The 23,227-nt window shown below is 43.4% G+C and overlaps 1 protein-coding gene across 2 annotated transcripts in view; it reads right to left on the bottom strand.

Moving 5' to 3' along the window:
• Positions 1-23,227, bottom strand: part of CFAP299 (cilia and flagella associated protein 299) — a 345,532-nt gene that overhangs the window by 118,846 nt on the left and 203,459 nt on the right. The window lies entirely within an intron of this gene.

Below are 23,227 nucleotides of genomic sequence, written 5' to 3'. Positions count from 1 at the left end.
AGCCTTTCCAAAACCACGCTCAAGGCAGCTTACAACAAGAAATCTTTTTAAAAAATAATAATTATCAAACATAACAAAAGTAGTCATAAATCAATAAACAGCAAAAAGGACACAATTGGACTGAACAATGTCCACATAAATCATAAGATTTAAATAAAGATACAAAAATTAATATCAATAACAGCAACAACCCCCAATAAAACCCAGTCCAGTCTATATGGCAATACAGCACCCCTTAGAATTTTGCCCTTAGCATTCTGCCCCAGACTCCCATGGCTCAGTCCAAGAACCTGGGGGGCCGGGTTACCTGAAAGACCACCTGCCCCTGTATAAATGTGTAAAATCATTTTGATCATCTGGGACAGGGTTTCCCAAACTTGGGTCTCCAGCTGTCTTTGGACTACAACTCCCACCCCTCTTAGCTAGCAGGACCAGGGGGCAGGGATGATGGGAACTGTAGTTCAAAAACAGCTGGAGACCCAAATTTAGGAAACTCTGATCTGGGTAAATTCTACTTGTGGCACTTCACCTTACAGAATATTACCTTACAGCAGTAACCTGGGAGCGTGCATTTTCTGCTGCCACCTCTGTACGATAGAATTCCCTTCCTCTCTCTGCCATACATCAAATATTACCCACTTCAGAGATCTTGCCAATACTTATCTTTTTGCCCAAGCTTCAATTGACTCATAAGATTGGACCCTGTTTTATGTGTACGATTCCCCCAATATTTGTTGTTGGTTTTGCTTTTATTCTGTTTTATTGGTTTTATGTTTCACTTCTCTTCTAATGGATATTGCTGTTGCATTGTTATGTAGTGTACATTTTTTGAAAGGTTGAACAGTTTAGAAAAGCTTTTCCCCCAATTTTTTAAATTGATTTTCCAAAATCTTTAAAACAAACAAACAAACAAACAAACAAACAAACAAACACAAATCTTATCTGTACTTAATCCAGTCTTCATAACATTGTTAGGTGACTTCCCCTAATCCCCCTGGCTGAATTTCAGTGTATATAATTGTAACAGTTTTCCAAAAGTAAATTTCTCATAAAATTAACTTAATCACTTAACGTCATTCTTTCTATTCATTTTGACTTTAAACATTTTATTCTCTAGCATCACCTGTTTAAATCCTAAGCCTATCTGGTATTTGCAAGTTTTCCCAATTAAGTTATCCTAGCATATTTAACTAAATAGTCTTTAAATTTCATCCATTCCTTCTGGTACTCCTCCTCCTTCTGATCGCGGACTCTTCCAGTCAGGTCAGCTAGCTCTGAAAAGTCCATCATCTTCATCTGCCATTCCTCCACTGTTGGGACTTCTTGTGTTTTCCAATTCTTAGTTAACAAAATTCTAGCTACAGTTGTGGCAGACAAAAACAATCTAACTTCTTTCTTGGGCAATTCTAGACCTATTATTCCAAGAAGAAAGGCTTCTGGTTTCTTAATAAATGTATATTTTAACATTTTTCTAATTCATTATAAGTATTCTCCCAGAAGTCTTTCACCTTGGGGCAGGTCCACCACATATGATAAAAGGTACCCTCTTTTTCTCTACATTTCCAGCATAGATTATCACTATTATGATATATCTTTGCTACAGTTTAGAAATGCTTTTTAAGTAAATAAATATGAAGGAATAGATGGCCTTTGGACATCTAAGGTGATTTTTTCTTTTTACTCGCTGAGTAACCTGTTAGTTTTGCATAAAGCTCAAACCAGCTCCATACAAAAGCAGCTTCCAGCTATCTTCTGTTACGGCAGCTGCAGCTTCTGCAGCAAATGCAGAGAGAGAGAGAGAGAGAGAGAGAGAGAGAGAGAGCGAGCGAGAGAGAGCTAATGTTTACCACACCTTTCCCTACAAAACTTTTCCCAAAGACAAAGACCCCAAGACAGAGGACAGAGAATCCGCTGACTGGAGACCTTACAGTGGTACCTCGGGTTCAGTACTTAATTCGTTCCGGAGGTCCGTTCTTAACCGGAAACTGTTCTTAACCTGAAGCACCACTTTAGCTAATGGGGCCTCCTGCTGCCGCTGCGCCACCGGAGCTTGATTTCTGTTCTCATCCTGAAGTAAAGTTCTTAACGCGAGGCACTATTTCTGGGTTAGCAGAGTCTGTAACCTGAAGCGTATGTACAGTGGTGCCCCGCAAGACGAATGCCTCGCAAAACGAAAAACTCGCTAGACGAAAGGGTTTTCCGTTTTTTGAGTCGTTCCGCAAGATGAATTTCCCTATGGGCTTGCTTCGCAAGACGAAACGTCTTGCGAGTTCTTGCGAGTTTGTTTCCTTTTTCTTAAAGCCGCTAAGCCGCTAAGCCATTAATAGCCGCTAAGCCGCTAAACCGTTAATAGCCGCTAAGCCGCTAATAGCCGCTAAGCCGCTAATAGCCGTGCTTCGCAAGACGAAAAAACCGCAAGACGAAGAGACTCGTGGAACGGATTAATTTTGTCTTGTGAGGCACCACTGTAACCCGAGGTACCACTGTATCTTAATTTACTAGGACTTGGAACAGTGCAAAAATGTAAATGCATTTAAGGATGCAATCCTAAACACATCTGCGAAGACCCACTGAAGGCAGGAAGCATACTTCCATGCAACTATGCATGGGATTGTGCTGTGAAAGGATGTCCAAAGGATTCCCCCCCCCCCCCTTTAACTCAGGACACATGCTGGGGAATATGCTACAAACCATAAGTTCTGTACCACTATCCTGTTGGCTAGAGGTCATTTCTGATTTTCAGTAGGAACTGGGTGATTCGTAATGTCCCCACTGTTGGACAGAGACAAGTTTGTGTTACCTGTTATGACTGTGCAAGGTGCCATGTGTACAGTTAGCCTGTAAACAGTAAGAAATAACTAAATAAATTTACCTGTGTAACATAGCTATTGCAAATGGAGCATTTTCCATGTGAATCAGCTGGTCGCTGATTAAAGCAAAGGGGACACGGGTGGCGCTGTGGTCTACACCACTGAATTTGTTGAGCTTGCCGATCGGAAGGTTGACGGTTCAAATCCCTGCGATGGGGTGAGCTCCCGTTGCTCTGTCCCAGCTCCTGCCAACCTAGCAGTTCGAAAGCATACCAGTGCAAGTAGATAAATAGGTATCACTGTGGCGGGAAGGTAAACAACGTTTCCATGTGCTCTGGTTTCTGTCACGGTGTCCCATTGCACCAGAAGCGGCTTAGCCTCCATGGAGGCGCAGATTGCAGCTATAACAAAGGCGGCATTTTTTCATCTCCGCCAAGCTAAGCAGTTGGCTCCTTACCTCTCTCGCCCTGACCTAGCCACTGTGATCCACGCGACGGTCACCTCCAGACTGGATTATTGTAACTCGCTCTACGTGGGGCTGCCCTTGAGACTGACCCAGAAACTCCAGCGGGTGCAGAATGCCGCAGCGAGACTCCTTACGGGGTCTTCGCTGCGAGATCACATTCATCCGGTGCTATACCAGCTGCACTGGCTCCCGGTGGAGTACAGGATCAGGTTTAAGGTGCTGGTTTTAACCTTTAAAGCCCTATACGGCCTAGGACCCTCGTACCTACGGGACCGCCTCTCCTGGTATGCCCCACAGAGGAACTTACGGTCTTCAAATAAAAACATCTTGAAGGTCCCAGGCCACAGAGAGGTTAGGCTGGCCTCAACTAGAGCCAGAGCTTTTTCGGTTGCGGCTCCAACCTGGTGGAACGCTCTGTCGCAAGAGACAAGGGCCCTGCAGGACTTGACATCTTTCTGGAGGGCCTGCAAGACAGAGCTGTTCCACCAGGCCTTTGGTCAGGGTGCAGCCTGACTCCCTCCTTTGGCAATCTCTACAAAGCTTTAGTCTATGGTTGCCATCAATTTGTATTTTAATTAATTTTTAGAATGTATTTATAATGTTGTACTGTTTTAGTGTTGTTAGCCGCCCTGAGCCCGGCTTCGGCTGGGGAGGGCGGGATATAAATAAAATTTATTATTATTATTTATTATTAGTCATGCTGGCCACATGAGTCAGAAAGCCGTCTGTGGACAAAAGCCAGCTCCCTCAGCCTGAAAGCGAGATGAGCGCCACAAGCCCATAGTCGCCTTTGACTGGACTTAATCATCCAGGGGTCCTTTACCTTTTACCTTTTGATTACAGCAAGCCCCATGAAGGCCCTCCAATCAGCACCAATCAGCTGATAATCTTTAAAGGTGTCTCCTAGAACAGGGAGGTCTTTTGAACTGACAAGGGATAAGGCACCACATAGGGACAGTTTTAAAGAGATCCTGCACAGTAACAATAAAAACCGTATGTTGATTGGGTTTGCAGTGAGCCCCTAAATGTAAGCGTCTAGAATAGAGTGTTGGAGATCTAGGTATATATTTCTGCAACAAATCTGACAGCTTTTGTAGTGATGGACAAGCAGTGCTATGTAAATATGAAACAGCTAGGTGAGAACATTAAATAATAATTTTCTACTCCATTTCATTGCTCTTTAAACTGCTGTTAGCCACCCTGGGCACTACAAGTGCAGTGGAAGGGGGGGAATATACATATCTTTAATATATAAATGAATATATTCCAGAAAACCTGCTTTGGGCCCATTCTTTCTAGCAATGAGTTTGCAAAGCAGTAAAATGCCCTACACTCTGCCAGACACGATGGGTATTCTTGGATTCACTTGACAGGAAAGCTAGACTAACTTCTTGCATAAAGTGCAAACTGGGTCCAAAACTTTCCTATGAATTCATATGTCGTCTTGAACAGTAATTTTTTTCTTGCTGAATGGGTAAGCACAGTGAAGAGTATAAAGCTCTTTGCGAATGACAACTGTAAGCCTACAGTTGAGAGTAAATCCTATTGAACTTGATTCTCTATAACTGTGCATGAAGCAACGTCTACACAGTAATGGACAGTTAGTAGATGGAAAAAACTGTGCCATGTTAATGCTTAAACTGCTTTCATCTGTCCAACGTGGAAGGATATGATGTTTAATGTGCCAGGACCACATGTACCAAAAGGATAAAATTATGTATCTGTTTAAAATGTTTTGTATTGCCCAATAGACCCAAGAAGATACAGGCAAGATTGGGAAGAGAGGCCAGTATAACAGCATCTGGTGGGACTGATTAACATTTCTGCTTGCTTAGAACCCAAACATTAGATACCATTGTGGAATGTGGTTTGGCTGTTGCTGCACTCCAATATTTACGCAGGTTTTAGAGCTTTTTACATATATATTATTAGAACTATTCACCTGGCCATATGCCAAACCAACGTCAGGTTTTATTTTTTATTTTTGCGGGGGGCACAGTAGCGCATCCCCTGCTAAAATCTCCAATTGCTGGCTGAAAAGAGCAACTTTACTTTGCAATATTATTTCCGTCAGTAGCGGACTGAAATAGATTTTATTCACATTAGCACGGGAAAGTCCAGTTGCAATGTGGTTTTCCCCCCACAGTGGCCAAGTGTAGGTGCAAACCAGCAGCAGCGGATGTGGAGAAGGAGCAATTTTAGAAGCAAAACTCAGCACCGCTGGGAAACGGAGTTTCCAGTTTAATTCTTGCATGAGAAACTCTTTGCAGCGGTAGAGTCTGCTATCACATCTTGCAATGCTACACTATTTAAAACCTGTAATTTCTATGCTCGTATGCGTATTTAGGATACGCACTCTTATCAGTGCTGTCAGTTGCTAGCATTCATTCAGCCAATATCATTTATAATACTGACTGCATAATGGTGGCCACGTATAAATTTGCTGCAGGGAAACATCAACTACTGAGCCTTAAACAGCTCAGGACCGCAATTATATATTTTAAGCCACCAGGAGAAAACATTCCTCTTCAACCAGGTCTTTGATTAAAATTCTACAGTCTTTTTAAAGTGTCTGTGGCAAAGGGGGGAGGGTATTATTTTGTTGTTTTTCTTTTAATTATTTACTTGTGCTTTTATCTTGTATTTTATTCTCAAAACCGCCCTGAGATCTTGTGGTGAAGGCAGTGGCGTAGCGTGGGTTGTCAGCACCCGGGGCAAGGGAAGTAATTTGCGCCCCCTAACCCGTGGATTTGCGCCCCCTAACCTGTGGATTTGCCCTAACCCCAGATGTTGCGCCCGGTGCGGCTGGCCCCCCCTGCACCCCCCACGCTACGCCACTGGGTGAAGGGTAGTAGTAGTAGTAGTAGTAGTAATAATAATAATAATAATAATAATAATAATAATAATAATAATAATGCATGGGGATCATATCATTAAATTCCTGGGAGTTTACCTTAGTGAGGACCTCACTTGGAAAATCAATATATACTCAGGTGGTCAGAAAGGCCCAACAGAGACTCCATTTCCTCAGGGTCTTGCGAAAGAATAATGTTAAACAACAACTGATGAACTCCTTTTACTGGTCCACAATATAAAGTGTCCTTTCATATTGTATCACAGTGTGGTATGCTGGCCTGACAGCCATGGACAGAAAGTCTCTACAGAGGGTGGTGAATACAGCACATGATATCATGGGCTGTCCCTTGAGTCCGCTAGATGACATTGCAGGGGATTGTTGCTTTAGGAGAGCGAGAAAAATTCACACCCCGGCCCTCACCTCTTTAATCTTCTACCCTCGGGCAGGAGATATAGAAGTATAAACAGCCGTACCAACAGGCTAAAAAATAGCTTCTATCCATGGGCTGTTAGGCTGCTGAATGAAAAATAACATAGTGAAATTGACTTGTGAGATGGTGTGTTGTTCGATAAGAGATCAAGTGTTTGGAGGAGGGAGGGAGGCTCGTTTAATTTCATTGTACACAGGTTGTACAATGACAATAAAGGTATTATTATTATAATGAAAAAAACTGTCTTGTTAGATTAGCGAAAAGTTCCATTCTGTCTACAAAATGGCTAGCTATGCCTCTGGAAGCTCCCAAGATGGGCATGGAGATGATAGCTCTCAGCTGCAATTTGTCCCCAACACCTAGTATCCAGTGATTCACATAGGAAGGTGCCTTATCCTAAGTTACATCACTAGTATCCATCTAGTTCAGTATTCTAGGCACTGATTTTAAAAAAAACACAATTTCTTTAATTTATCTCTGTTTTTTATCTAATCTTCTCTTAAATCCATATAGGCTGCTGAAAATTACAACGTTGTAGTGATAAATTCCATGAGTAAATGATGTGTTGCATGAAGAAGTATTTTGTCTGTCTTGGATTAACCGCTAATTAATTTCATGGGGTGCTTCTGGGTGGGGTTTCCTTTTTAAAAAAATAATAATAATATTTATTAAAGTTTCAAATAGTACAAAAAACAAAAAGAAAAGAGAAAAGAAAAAACAAGAAAGAAAAAAAGATTCACCCATTACAGTCCAAATTTACAATAACTTCTTTCCACAACTTCCCCTCACCTCCCGTTCTTGTATTCCATGTCCAAATATTTATCCAACAAGTTCTTATCCCTAAATTTTTAACCTTAATTTGTTATTATATTTAGTTCAATTTATATATCAACTTTTAACTTATATACATCAATCATTTATGCTTAAATTTTTTTTCTAGGGTCGACCCAGTTTCCCTTCCACAAATTCCCCATTTTTATACTAATAACAACACAAAATTTAAAAAAAAAAGTAGAAAAAATCAGACACCCTTTGGATTTCCAAACCCCACCCTCCCTTCCCCGGTTTCGATCCCCGAACCGTTGTCCATTAGTCCACCTACTATCAGCCTGGCAACCTCACGTCCGAGGCCCTTAAATCTCTCTCAGTCCCTCTCTGCCGGTTTCTTATCCTAAGTTACATCACTAGTATCCATCTAGTTCAGTATTTGCACTGACAGTAACTCTTTGGGGGTTTGGAAAGGGATTTTCCCTGAAGGGTTAAAAAACACACACAGTGATTCACTTAGATATCATAGCTTCTAGGCACTGATTTTTTAAAAAAACAATTTCTTTAATTTATCTCTGTTTTTTATCTAATCTTCTCTTAAATCCATATAGGCTGCTGAAAATTACAACGTTGTAGTGATAAATTCCATGAGTAAATGATGTGTTGCATGAAGAAGTATTTTGTCTGTCTTGGATTAACCGCTAATTAATTTCATGGGGAGCTTCTGGGTGGGGTTTCCTATTGCAATTGGGCCATTCATATATTGCAGATGGGTGGTTGGCAACAGTTGTTGTTTTTTTATTTTAATATCAATTCCCTGCCAGATTAAATGCGCAAAATCCAGATTAAATGGGCAAAAAATACAGACCGGTACTTTGAGGCTGGCAACACAGCGTAGGTGCTATGAACAAGACATGCATGAGCAGCATGTATCCCATAATCATAGGAGCCAATGCCAGGGGGCTGTGGGTACTTGGGCACCCACAATAATGTAATTTTGAGAGCCAGGCACCCAGAAAGTCAAGGAGGCTGGAGAGAGGCCTGCAAGACAGAGCTGTTCCACCTGGCCTTTGGTTTGGACCCTTATGTTGCCCTCCCCTTATGGTCTTGATCTATCGGCTGCTTTTAAAATGAGGCTGCATTTTAAATTGCATTTTAACCTGTATTTTAAATTGGGTCTCCCCCCCATTATGTTTTTACTGTGATTTTATTGGTATTAGCTGCCCTGAGCCTGGCTCTGCCCAGGGAGGGCAGAGTATAAATAAAATCTATCTACAGTGGTGCCTCGCAAGACGAAAAGAATCCGTTCCGCGATTCTCTTCGTCTAGCGGTTTTTTCGTCTTGCGAAGCAAGCCCATTGACAGCTTAGCGGATTAGCGCTACAGCGGTCTAGCGGCTTTTCGCGATCAGCTGTTAAGCGGGTTATCAGCGGAACAGCTGATAGGCGGCTTAGCGGCTTAGGAAAAGGGGAGGAAAGCGGAAAAAAAACCGCGGGGACGCGCAAGATTTTTTCGTCTTGCGAAGCAACCCCCCATAGGGAAATTCGTTTTACGAAGCGCCTCCAAAATGGAAAACCCTTTCGTCTAGCGGGTTTTCCGTCTTGCGAGGCGTTCGTCTTGCGGGGCACCACTGTATCTGGCTATCTGTCTTTCTGTCTGCCTCTCTAATCTATCTATCTATCTTATTTATCGATCGATCGATCTATCCAGCCAGCCAGCCAGCCTCTGTCGCGCTGCCTCTGAAAAAGAAGCAATTAAGTTCCACCCTCTGCAGCCAACCAGTGAGCGAGGTACCCTTCTCCAGAGTGGGGGCTTGGATGTGGAAGCAGAGTCTCTCTCTCCTCAGGGTTGTGGGTGCCTGCCTCTCTCTGCCACAGCCCCCCTCCAAAAACCTGACATGACGTTGTGTGTCGTGTAAGATGCTGCACATCCGCACTACAGTGGCAGGCACCCACAACCCTGAGGGCAGGATGGCATTCCTGCCCATAATAAACACCAACTGGAAGGGGCCCTAGAATTATAGCACTGTGAGTAAGGGATAAATCTCTCTCTCCCTCTTTCTCATCTGTTAATGCTATTTATATTTTATAAACCTCTTATCTGCTTCAGTCATATATTGTAATGACCACACATGAAAAAGCATTACACAGTCCAGAGTTGGGGACTCCAAAATCTATTCCAGATATTGGATGTCAATACTCATCAGCCCAAACCAGCATGGCCGGTGGTCAAAGGTGATGGAAACTGGAGTCCAACAGCATCTGAAAGGTTCCTCATCCCTAATGCTTGCATATAGTTTGGTGAGACGTTAACACTACATTTTGGGACATGGGAAGCAGCCTGGTGCTGTGTCAGACTATTTTGTCCATCTAGCTCAGTGGTGGTCAAACTTGGCCCTCCAGCTGTTTTGGGACTACAATTCCCATCATCCCTGACCGCTGGGTCCTGTTAGCTAGGGATGATGGGAGTTGTAGTCCCAAAACAGCTGGAGGGCCAAGTTTGGCCATCACTGAGAGTTCATTACAGTCTATTCCAGTGTTTCCCAAACGTGGGTCTCCAGCTGTTTTTGGACTACAGTTCCCATCATCCCTGACCACTGATCCAGTTAGCTATAGGGTGATGGGAGTTGTAGTCCCAAAACAGCTGGAGGGCCAAGTTTGGCCATCACTGAGAGTTCATTACAGTCTACACCAGTGTTTCCCAAACTTGGGTCTCCAGCTGTTTTTGGACTACAGTTCCTATCACCCCTGACCACTGGCCCTGCTAGTTAGGGATGATGGCAGTAGTAGCCCAACAACAGCTGGGGGAGACGCAAGTTTGGGAAACACTGGCCTACACTGACTGGCCTACAGGTCTCCAGTATTGCAGACATTCCTAGTCCTTCCTGGACATGCTGTGGGTTGAACCTGGAACCTTCTACATGAAAAACAGGTGCTCTACCACTGAACTATGGCCCTTCTCAAGCAATTCATAGAATTGCAGAGTTGGAAGGGACCACAAAGGTCATCTATTCCAACCCCCTGGAATGCAGGAACCTTTTGCCCAACGTGAGGCTCAAACCCACAACCCTAAGATTAAAGCTCTCGCGCTCTACCAACTGAGCCATGTTAGTATTTGGTAGAACGGTCACAGGTGTTTCCTAAGGAAGTGCAACATGTAGAGCTGCTGTTTGTCTGTGTTTACAGCCAGTTCACAATTTCTATTTTCGCTAACAGTGAAATTTGATCTTATTCGCATGGTCTGAAAACTGGTCACTGCAATACGAAATCAGTCATCTCCCCAACAGATACTGGAAATGACAGATAGTTGTGGTGTGATTACATAAGTACATTAACTGTTAATGGAATTTTATTGTATTTTAATTTAGGTAAGAGAGCCCTTACTGTATTTTCCTATCTTATACAAGTAATGAATAGTGTAGTGACCACCCAGAAGCAAAGAGCTGGATTCCAGGAGGGAAGTGCTGTTTAGTTATACATATGTTCTTGTTTATATAAATTGAGCTTTTGAAATAAAAATATTTTTTTTTAAAAAAAAGAGGGGGGACCTGTGGATGTCAGCAATGCAAAAAATGTCTGAGTGAAGCAATGCAATTGATGTAATTAAATCACTGCAATGAGAGCTGTCAGATTTCCGTGAGGTGGAAAGGATTGTTTAAAATGGCAAATCTCTCAGCAGCATTCAAACCCAGTTCCAACTGGCTTCCCGATATCTCCTCCTGAGCCTCTCCAATGACAGGAGCACTTTCACTTCATCAGGTGGTCAACTGGCTGAAGATGGATGCAGCAATTTTAGAGCAATAGGGAGTTGGCCTGGAAGCGCCCTCAGGACAAATGTTCCTTTCGTTCTCTTGGTTGAAGTCCAAAAAGCTGGCTCTATGGCTTTGCATTATGGCTCAGCTGAGGGGAATGTACACCGTCAAATGTGCTTTCTGAACCCCTATTCCCTGTGACATTGCAAAAGCAGAGTTCTCCTTATGTTCTTACACTGCGACTGCTTGTCAGAACACTGGTCTTTACCCTTCACCTCAGTTCAGGACGCAGCAGCAAACTCCAGTCCCACTTAGGAACCAAACAATGCCAGGCTTGTGGGGAACAGCTTTGTAGGCCATGTTGGGGCCTAGGTTGCATCCAGTGCTAGTCCTACTCAGCGTAGACCCTTGAACAATGCCAGGGTTTTAAAAAAAGAAGACAATGGCAACAGAGTAGAAAGATTTCCCAACAAAATCCCGAAGGCTTTAGAGATATTATACAACCAAGCTCATGTGAAAATAAACCACAGAAGAGATTCCAATTTATTGTCAGAATCCCAAACGCTGCATGTGTGACAGTTATGCTGGGGATATCACAGAAAATTAGGAGCGTTGACTCTTGACTGGCATCGATGGGAGCCCTGGTGTCTCTGCCTGCTGACACCAGAAAAGCTAAGGCCCATCAGAAGCAACTGCCAGGAGACCTCTCACACCTGGAGCGGACCCTTCTAGAACAACAAACAGGAACAAAAAATATTCAGTTGTATCCAACTGTCCTACTAAGAGTAGACTGTTAAAATTATGGAGGTAAGTTAGTCGTGTCCATGAATCTCTGTGGGTCTACGCTGAGTAGGACTAGCACTGGATGCAACCTAGGCCCCAGCATGGCCTACAAATCTGTTCCCCACAAGCCGCACAAAACTGCCCAATTCATAACATCATACATGGGGGCATGTGTGAGACAGGTTGTAGATTCAGGTACAGCAGTACCTCGGGTTACATACGCTTCAGGCTACAGATGCTTCAGGTTACAGACGCCGCTAACCCAGAAATAGTACCTCGGGTTAAGAACTTTGCTTCAGGATGAGAACAGAAATCATGTGGCGGCGGTGCGGCAGCAGCAGGAGGCCCCATTAGCTAAAGTGGTCTTCAGGTTAAGAACAGTTTCAGGTTAAGAACGGACCTCCAGAACAAATTAAGTTCTTAACCCGAGGTACCACTCTACAAAGGAAAAATGAGGAGGATAAAGGGAGTTTCATGTGGTACTTTTGCAAGTGGAGATCATTGATAGGGAGCCCCACTGGTGCTAGAAGCCCATTTTCAAAGGGGCCACCATTCCACAATTACAGGGAGCCATTTTGGATCGATTGGCAGGACTTAGATTGGCTACAGACCACGTCCTGCAAATGCAACATTTTCCCTCTTCAGACTCCCAGTGGATTCTAAAGGAGCTCCCTGTAACAATCAATTAGATGGCTGGTGGTAATGGCAAGCCCAGCTGAAGGCACATTCCCAGCGCCAATCAGCTAATTGGTGCCATTAGCCTTTAAAGGAAGTTGGTGTGACGGGAAGCTAACTTTGAGAGCTGTCAATCATTATTTCATCATGTGAGGACAGGTGGGCAGTCCTGCCCACTTCTCAAAGGTAGGGTGGGGAAATTAAGGGTTTGGCCCACCAGCAGGATCAAGTCCCGTCCCCAGTCTTCTTAGGTGACATTGGAATTGGGAGTGGCAATAAATGTGTACGACAGTCACGATGCATCCCTTCCTCGCTGAGAGATGGTTGTGGCCCTCCATGGTGGAATTCCCTTTGTACTGATCTGTGTATGGCCTCTACAGTGGTACCTGGGTTCTCAAACTTAATCCGTTCCAGAAGTCCGTTCCAAAACCAAGGCGTGCTTTCCCATAGAAAGTAATGCAAAATGGATTAATCCATTCCAGACTTTTAAAAACAACCCCTAAAACAGCAATATAACATGAATTTTACTATCTAACGAGACAATTGATCCATAAAATAAAGGCAATAAACAACGTACTACAGTCACTCAATCAATCAATCAATCAATCAATCAATCAATCAATCGTAGCTGAACTGGGTTCCACACAGTCACAAAAACAAAACAAAAAGAGCCGCAAAAACGCAAAATAAATAGCAAAAACAGACAGACCTCAGCATAACATTCAATTTGGAAGTGTAACACTCAAAACAGAGAGTGTTCAGCTTCCGTAAAAAGTTCGCAAACCAGAACACTTACTTCCAGGTTTGCAATGTTTGGGTTCCAAGTTGTTTGAGAACCAAAGCGTTTGAGTGGTACCTCGGGTTAAGAACTTAATTCGTACTGGAGGTCCGTTCTTAACCTGAAACTGTTCTTAACCTGAAGCACCACTTTAGCTAATGGGGCCTCCCGCTGATGCTATGCCGCCGGAGCACGATTTCTGTTCTCATCCTGAAGCAAAATTCTTAACCTGAAGCATTATTTCTGGGTTAGTGAAGTCTGTAACCTGAAGCGTATGTAACCTGAAGCGTATGTAACCTGAGGTACCACTCTCTAGTGCTAGGGCAGCCACATCATGAACAAACAGCAACTGCATGGAAACCAAGACCAAATGGGGATTTGCATGCGCTAAACACTTATAGATGAATAATCACTGTAACTTAAAATAAAAACGCATCGGGTGCTTGCTCATTCTGCCATCCAGGTACTAACTATTAATGGACATGCAAGCCCTGCATCTGCCTGCCAGAGTCAACAATACTGAGCTACATGAACTTAGGATAAGGCAGCCTCCTAGGTCCCCTGGTAAACAGGACCTGCTGTTTGTCCATGCCTGTCTGGGACAATAAGAAATGAACAAGGAGTTGTCGCACCCTGGTGGGCCCCAAGGCTGGTGCTCTTTGCTGGGTCCTAAGTTGAACTGGCCTGAAGCGGGTGTTAAATGCTGTGCTAATTGCTTTTTTAAAAATCCACTCAGCTTGGCTTTCCTGGGTTGTGGACCAAGCTGATGTGAATCAGAACTAGCCTAGCCTCTCCCCCCCCTCTCCTTTATCCTGGAATCACCTCAGGCTGAACATTATGGAACGCCTGAAGATGGCTCCAGAGTAAATAGTTTGGGCTACAGCCACGAGGAGGGCCGTAAGTCTGTCTGTTCCAGTTAGGGCAGCTTATATTTATTGGAACAGAAGTGCAAAAATATTTGGAGGTAAAATGAACCCAACGGATGTTTTTGCTAGCAGGAGGCTTTTAATGGCAACTGTGCTACTCGTTGGGAAAGATAACAGCTGAGCATGCAAAGTGTGGAAGTTGCTTTCGCCTCGTGAAAGGATCATCCAGTTCTTTGTGATTAATTGGATTATAAGTGGTTTTCCACTTCCCACCCAGATCAGTTGGCCCTTGGAGGAATTTGTTTACTATCGGTTGCAAGGTTGAAGCAAAAGACTTCAACAAGAAGCCCTTTTCAAGAATTTAATCTAAAAGATTAAGTCTTCTCTTGTCATACTTCCCTAATACTTCCCCCTTTTTTAAAAAAACAACAACAACAACCCAGGTTTTCTGTTGGCAAGCACAATTTTATTGGTACAAAGAAAGGGAACATTAAGTACTTTACACTCCAGCTTCATTCCACTATGATAAAATATTGCTAATCTAAAACAAGCCCTTGTGGAGAAAAGAAGGAAAAATTCCAGATGTTCTATTTTTCCTGAGGGATTACATTTCTCTCTTTTGATGTGCTAGTAGACATGAGGTGACTCTTCCATCCTGGCATAATGGGCTAACTTTGCCAAGGGGGGAGGGGGGCGGATAGTTTTTAATTAGAGGAGGTTTGTGTCTGACCATGGAAGAAAGGGAATGCACAGCCTAGAATTAGAAAAACAACAAAAACAATTAAAAGATGGCTGGCAGAACAGTGCAGGTAAGGAGGGGTGGAGCTTCTAATGCACCTGGGGTGGAATATCATCTATTTAGGAAACCAACACAATAATCAGTCCCACAGGAAAAAACAAACAAACCCACACATGATTATTTATTCATTCATTTAATAGACCATTCAGCCAAAAGTTCAAGGCAGTGAACATTTGGAAGAATACACCACCACCACCTGCTATATCTAAAATAATAACAAAAAGCTAAAGGCAGCACAATATATCATAAATAGCATAGAAGAGTGACACCAGCTAAAATAGGAGCCCAAGAAAACAAAACGCTGCAAAACAATTAAGGAGTTACCCTAAATCAGGCATGGCCAAACTTGGCCCTCCAGCTGTTTTCGGACTACAACCCCATCATCCCTAGCTAACAGGACCAGTGGTCAGGGATGATGGGAACTGTAGTCCCAAAACAGCTGGAGGGCCAAGTTTGACCATGCCTGCCCTAAATGATGCACAAAGAACCTTATGGCCCAAAGGAAACTTCTAAAAGGAAGGTCCTTAAGATACAATGAGGAACCATTATAGAACAAGGAGGGTGGCTTCTTGAAAGCACAGTCACAGATACAACAAAAGACATTTCTGACGTCAGTGGCCCTGTCTGACTCCAGCTACAAAAGCTGAGGCTGCTGAAGAGGGAAGAGGCCATCTTGGTTGTGAGTCCTGGAAGACATGCTCCCTGCCTTGCTGGCCTAACTTCTCACCTGGCCTGAGAGGGCGGGGCCGGACTGACTCCAGCTGCAAATGCTGAGACTACTGAACAGACCATTGGGCTGGGGTATTGTTTGGCGAGGCTTGTTACTCTTATCAATGTTGTTGTGTTTTTTGTATCTTTATTTTTATATCTTTATGAGGAAATGGTTCGACTTGGTTGCATACTTTTGGATGTGTTGCATTTACAGTGGTACCTCGGGTTGCATACATTTCAGGTTACAGACGCTTCAGGTTACAGACTCCGCTAACCCAGAAATAGTACCTCGGGTTAAGAACTTTGCTTCAGAATGAGAACAGAAATCTCAGGCGGCGGCAGAGGGAGGCCCCATTAGCTAAAGTGGTGCTTCAGGTTAAGAACAGTTTCAGGTTAAGAACGGACCTCTGAAATGAATTAAGTACTTAACCCGAGGTACCACTGTATTGTTCATGACTACCTCAGTTATGTTTGTAATTACTGTAAATCTTTTTTGTGTTGCAAGCCACCTTGAGCATAGTGTTAACTATGAAAAGGCAACATACCAATAAAGTGGTGATGATGGATATCTCAAGAGGGCTGTCCTCCATGACCTTTATAGGCTCATACACATTTTCTGGGGGCAAGTTTCATAGCAACTGCAATTTGGTCTGAGTGCTGGAAATACACCAAGCTAAAGTCAGCTGGAATGCTTCTGTTGCCACCAACATTGCCTGAGCGGATTAAGCGAGGCCGACTTGGCAACTCACAGCAATCTCTTTTTGGTGCTGGGTTAAGACCTTCCTCTTTTCCCAGGCATTTGATGGAATGTGAGGAGCTACGTGCTAATGATGTTTTACTATTGTTGATGGTGTTTGATGTTCTGGAGAGTTTCTTATTGTTAATTATTGCCGGTAATTCTCTTTCTATCCTGAATGTAAATCACCTAGAGATCATGCCACATTCGGGAACTAATAAATCGAATCAACAACAACCAAGCTAAGTGATGACTGTGTCTTTTATGCAAGCACCTTGTTCTGAAACTACCGTGAGATGGAACAAAACACTTTGAAATGTATGTTGAACATGGCACCTAGGATAGCTACGCATGGAAGGTTTTAAGGTGTTCTGTTGCACAACCTGCATGCATGCATCAGATTCAAATCCTAGCCTTGAGTAGTGACTCTGTATCCCCCTCTCTCCTGCCAGGCATTTATTTGTTTATTTGTATAATAAAATGTATATACCGCTTGATTATAAAAAACCTCAAAGTGGTTTTCAAAAAAAGAAGAAAACAATAATTTTTAAAAATAAAAAACAATTAGCAACAACATATTAAAACACTCAAAACATTAATATTGTGTCCCTGCAAATGTTTCCTCTTTCTTATATTTTGCAGAATTTATTCTGCAATGTTAACATTTTGCAAAACTGTTTTTGCCAGCAGGGCAGGGCAGTGAACTGAAGCCCCACCCCCCCCACTTTGAAACACGATTTAGCAACTCCTCTAGACAGTTATGCATCAAGCATGCACTTCAATCTCCCACTGGGCTTGTCCCTCTGTTTTTTTGGGGGGTGGCTTGCTTACTAGTCATTTGCTACTCTTGAAGGAAAGGTGCTTCCCCTCCCAGTTGGCACCTGTGAGTCCCAGTGTTCCCAGTCCCAGTGTTGAAAGCACTTCAAATACATTATATACACATAGCTGTCAACTTTTCCCTTTTCTTGTGAGGAGTCCTATTTGGAATAAGGGAATTTTCCTTTTAAAAAGTGAACAGTTGACAGCTATGTATATACATTATTGCGGTGATAGCCAAACTTGGCACTCCAACTGTTTTGGGACTACAACTCCCATCATCCCTAGCTAACAGGACCAGTGGTCAGGGATGATGGGAATTGTAGTCCCAAAAGAGCTGGAGGGCCAACTTTGGCCATCACTGCATTGTTGTGTTTTGCTCCTCACCATCACCCAGATGCTGGACTGAGGCCGAGAGATAGAGGGACTTGGCCAAGGCATTTGTGGCAGAGGCGAGTTTCCTAATTTGTAAGCTCAAGTCTCTTTACACAATGTGAGATGCACAACATGACCAAACAAAACACAGGCAATGAGTAGCTCAGCTGCTATTAGGCTTATTAGTTCCAAAGCCGCAGGGTAATTAAAAACTAGAAAGGAAGGATATAAGTAAGGTTTACTGGGGTCTCTTTATCTTGAAGGACAGGTGCTCTCTTACTGAATCATCACCACCGCCGCAGGATTCCAGCACCACAGGTGGAATCCAATTAACGGCTGTGGAATCCAATTACTGGCAAAGGGATCTCCAAAACTGAATTATTGCTGTTTCTAATGTGGTGAGATAAAAAGATGCCAAAAATTGTAATTCTGCTATTGCCTCTGACATTAGTACACGACCCAAGCAAGTGAGATCATGCATACACGCATTAACATGCATACATCTGCAACCAAAATCCTCCTTGGTAGAAGAAAACCAATTGAAGCTGGTAGGGGCTATGTTTTTCATATAACAAAACGTCAAAACACTTAATACTACTACTACTACTACTACTACTACTACTACTACTTTATTATTTGTACCCTGCCCATCTGGCTGTGTTTCCCCAGCCACTCTGGGCGGCTTCCACAAAGACCAAAAATAAACCAAGATGTCACACATTAAAAACTTCCCTGAACAGGGCTGCCTTCAGATGTCTTCTGAATGTCAGGTAGTTGTTTATCTCTTTGACATCTGGTGGGAGGGCGTTCCACAGGGCGGGCGCCACTACCGAGAAGGCCCTCTGCCTGGTTCTCTGTAGCTTTGCCTCTCACAATGAGGGAACTGCCAGAAGGCCCTCGGCGCTGGACCTCAGCGTCCGGGCAGAACAATGGGGGTGGAGACGCTCCTTCAGGTATACTGGGCCGAGGCTGTTTAGGGCTTTAAAGGTCAACACCAACACTTTGAATTGTGCTCGGAGGAAACGTACTGGGAGCCAATGTAGGTCTTTCAAGATGTTTCACAAATAACACACAAAAACAATCATGAACAAGAGGTAGTAAGAGAGACACAACTCTAGGGAGTCAGTTGCCATCTCCATATGCCTCATGAGATGTGCTGCTGGACTTCCTATGCCTTCCTACCCGTTAGTTCTCCAAAGGATATTGCTATGTCCCAATTGCTTTCAAGATGTCAGATGGACTCTCCAGAGTTTTGCCTGCTGAGAAGATCGCGGGGGGGGGGGGGGGGGGCTGTCATCATGTGAGTACAAAAGGGAGGGCAGTGGAGAGAAAGAGGCATGAGACCAAGATGGGGGAAACGACTGTATTCCTTCTAGCCTTGTGATTCTCTGTGGGATAACCAGCCTCATACAACCAACTTACCCAAGTCTCATTAATGCATGAAGGGGTTAATGCCATAGAGTAAGCTGTCCTGCTAGGCTTAGCTCACCTTAAGAAGGGCTAGCTAATCAATCCTTTGTTCCCTCCATCTACCTGAGAAGCTCAGCATGTGAGGAGGTCTGAACTGGTTGCTCCAAACTTAGATAGCAGGGCTCTAACATGCCTTTCTTGAGTTCCTACACCAATGAAACTAAGCCAAGTTTTCTTGCCTGTGCAGCTTTTTCTGAATGCTGTATGGAAAAGCACATGAATCTGACCTTTGGAGAGTTTGTAGGTAAACCATTTTAAATTTACGAAACGTATGGTCTTTTTCCATCTAAATTCTGAAAGTCTCAGTACAGCAAGAAATCAAAACCATCTGCATTAGCCTCTGAGCAGTTTAATTAGAAAGGTGTACAGGTTTTTGTCATTCATCTACCACTTCTTGTCTCCTCTGCTCTCCCAGCAAGTCACTATGAACTCTTGCCACAACATGTTGTAGATGGATGTCAACTCTTTAACTTGGAGAAACATCCTATCCTGGCTCTTAGATTGGAGTTTGAAGGAAATCACCCAAACGAAAGTGTCTTTGTCAATCAAACTGACAGTAAAAGGAAGGTTAAATGTTCTTTTTTTCACATGTTTTGGTTATCAAATGTCCTGTGCTTTAAAAAAATAAAATAACAAGGTTGTGTAATTTGATAGCTGGTGCTCATAGCTACGTAAATTTCTTAGTACCTACTTTAAAAGTTCCATCATTAATATGAGATTCTCCTCAGTCGCAGCATCAAAGAGCTAGCACTTAAACAATCATAAGACATAATTGTCAGATCATTACCCTTTTCAGCTAAATTATTCTGCATTTAACCATTATTTGATGTCTATGATACAATGGTTTTTGTCAGCTCTCTTTTATTAGTCTCTCAATGGTTCAGTAACTTGGCCACGTAATCTTCAGGAGCACTGAAGATAGCATGATAGCAAATAATTTAATCGCAAGCTGGTTTGGAGACTATGCTCAAGGCTCTTCATATTCCATAAGTCCATATATGCCCTGCAAAAGTGCAATAACTGGTAAAAAGTGCACCAATGAGCATTCTGCAAATCTCATCTTCTGTTTGAAAAGGAATACTTCTAGATCTTAACCCTGGCATGGCTCCTGGCTCTCACACATTAGCTGTCTATGGTTCAGCTCCGACACACAGTTAATATGGCCTCCCTCTTGCCTAGTTAGTCAGGAATCAGGGGTGAAATTTCCATTTATCAGAAATCACACTAAGAAGAGGCTGCTGGACCAGGCCAATGGCCCATCTAGTCCTGCATCATATTCTCACAGTGGCCAACCAGATGCCACAAGGAAACTGGCAAGCAGGACTCGGGTACAAGAGCTTTATCTCCATTTAGCGTTCCCACAAACCTGCTTGTTTGCTTGCGTGTGGGGCTGTGTCAGGGAAATCCTGACAGTGCTACTGCCCATATATAGTGGATGTTCCACTAGACCTCCACACTCCAATGGACACAGAATGATCCAATGCATACAGGATGGTGTCTTAATTTTTAAGGCACATTTCAGTCCCTCTCATGGACCACCAAGTTGGTTTTGCTCATGTTTATGGTACTTCTCTGTAGACACACAGATGACTATATGTCCATGCGGTCCAGCTCTGTCTATCGTAACTAACTGCAGTTCTCAGTGTACTGGGCAAAAAGCTGGGAATTCAGCTATCTTCTCATTACGGCTCTTCTACATCAACAAAAGATGGAGTAAAAAGGAGGGAATAGAGAACGTATGGGGCACCTGTGTCTTACAGGTGTCATTACTGCTACAGCTGACCTTGTGCTTCTCCTATAGCAGGCATGCCCAAAGTCCGTTTTGGGGGCCTAATATGGCCCACCGGTTGGTTTAATCCAGCCCCTGAGGCAGTTCATTTCCTAGGGTAAAATCCTAAAAAAAACCCTCAACAACTTCAATCCTAAAAGAAGCTCAAAAACTTTGGTTGGCCCTTTGGTCGACCCCCACAGTCCTTCACTTCATCAAATCTTCTCTTTGAAAAAAGTTTGGACACCACTGTCCTATAGAATAATGTTATTGCAAAGACTAAGACTGGCCTCAATATTTTCACTGTGACTGATGATTAAAGAGGGAAAGTTTCTATTCTCAGAATGCTGCCAGACCTCAAGCGATAAGAACACATCACCTGTAAGCTAAGCCAACAAGTCTTTGCATGCTCAGAACTTGGGAAGCCAGAAAATGTTCCAAATGTGTTTTTCTCTCTGTGTTGGTAACAACAAGCGTAATAGCTAATTTGGCTGCCTCTGGATCTCCAGGATGGGGAAAGATCTTGGCAACCTGGATTATTTGGTGAGGGCTGAATACTAACAGGTCGGGTTGGTGCTTCAAGAGGGCGAAGTGGCAGGACACCGTGTGCCTCTGAAAGGAGCTTGTAAACATAGCTGAACAGTTCCAGGTGTGCTCTGTTTCAACCAAGCCCTCTGAAAACCTATGGCTCTCCTCCAAGTAAACATGAGAAAATTTATTAAGGAAAACCGTGCAACTGAATTGCTTCCTTCAGAGCTCCCTCCTCTTCTGGCTCACTTCCAATCAGATTTGGGTCTCCCTCTACTTCCTGCTTCAAGTGCCACACATGCCACAACGGCCATACAGGTACAAATCTAATGCAAGTCCACCCCTTTGGATAGGGAGGCTGTTTCCAAATGGGCAATGCACAAAAGAGAAATGTTATTAATTTGAGATTCTCCTACGCTGCTTCTCCAAAGAGCGCAAGGAGACGGACAACAGGCATTAAAACATGTGGACCTATAGCAAAGTTGTAGGGACACGGGTGGCGCTGTGGGTTAAACCACAGAGCCTAGGGCTTGCTGATCAGAAGGTCAGCGGTTCGAATCCCCGCAACAGGGTGAGCTCCCGTTGCTCGGTCCCTGCTCCTGCCAACATAGCAGTTCGAAAGCACATCAAAGTGCAAGTAGATAAATAGGTACTGCTCCGGCGGGAAGGTAAACGGCGTTTCCGTGCACTGCTCTGGTTCACCAGAAGCGGCTTAGTCATGCTGGCCACATGACTTGGAAGCTGTACGCCGGCTCCCTCAGCCAATAAAGCGGGATGAGCGCCGCAACCCCAGAGTCGGCCACGACTGGACCTAATGGTCAGGGGTCCCTTTACCCTTTACCTTTATAGCAAAATTGTAGAACACATGGGATCAGATTCGGTTCCAAGCACCCTCAATTAAAAAGAGTTCAGGAACCAAAGACCTGGGATCTTGAGAGAGATGTGGCCACTTGGAGAAGACAATACAGTGGTACCTCGGGTTACATACGCTTCAGGTTACAGACTCCGCTAACCCAGAAATAGTGCTTCAGGTTAAGAACTTTGCTTCAGGATAAGAACAGAAATCATGCTCTGGCAGCGCAGCGGCAGCAGGAGGCCCCATTAGCTAACTTGGTGCTTCAGGTTAAGAACAGTTTCAGGTTAAGAACGTACCTCCGGAATGAATTAAGCACTTAACCCGAAGTACCACTGTACTGACCTTGAGACAGATCAATGGCTCGATATGTTTCAGATGTTGATCATGCAAACAAACATGCTTAAAATCACTCCGAGTTCAAATTAATTTGTCAGCAGCCATAACATTAAAACAGAAGGATAGTAAAAAAAGAGAGGGGTGGTGGTGGACCAACAACAGATTTGCTTGCTTAGCAGACATTTCCTTAACAAGGTGCACCGATGGTTCCCTCTCTTGGACCTCACCCAGGATTTTGAGGCTATTGCAAAACAGATCAGCTCCTTCTTGACACTCAGCTAGCCTACAACAATGGCTCTCTGGGCAGCATCTATGCATAATGCATGTCCTACACAGCCACATTTAACTGAAGTTATAGGTTTTAAGCTGTTTTTTAAAAAAATCCAATCCAATATGGATAAACAACATACATTCAAAACCATGTACATGTTGTGTGACTTGCACACGACTCATATATAATGTAGTGATGGACAGATATTATTTTTACAACTGCATACTAAAGTGCTTATACATTCTTAATTTCTTTATCCTCACCCCAAATAATGTTATATATGCTAGGCTGAAAGTGCATTCCTATATGTGCCCAACTGACTTCAATAGTCAATAGACTTATTCCCAAGTAAGTGTGCATAGGGCTGTTACTGTTTTG

Source organism: Podarcis muralis, chromosome 9 (genome assembly GCF_964188315.1).
Source record: "Podarcis muralis chromosome 9, rPodMur119.hap1.1, whole genome shotgun sequence".
In the NCBI taxonomy this organism is placed as follows: Eukaryota; Metazoa; Chordata; class Lepidosauria; order Squamata; family Lacertidae; genus Podarcis; species Podarcis muralis.
The sequence above is the reverse complement of the archived record's forward strand: the minus strand, read 5'-3'. Positions and strand labels throughout refer to the sequence as shown.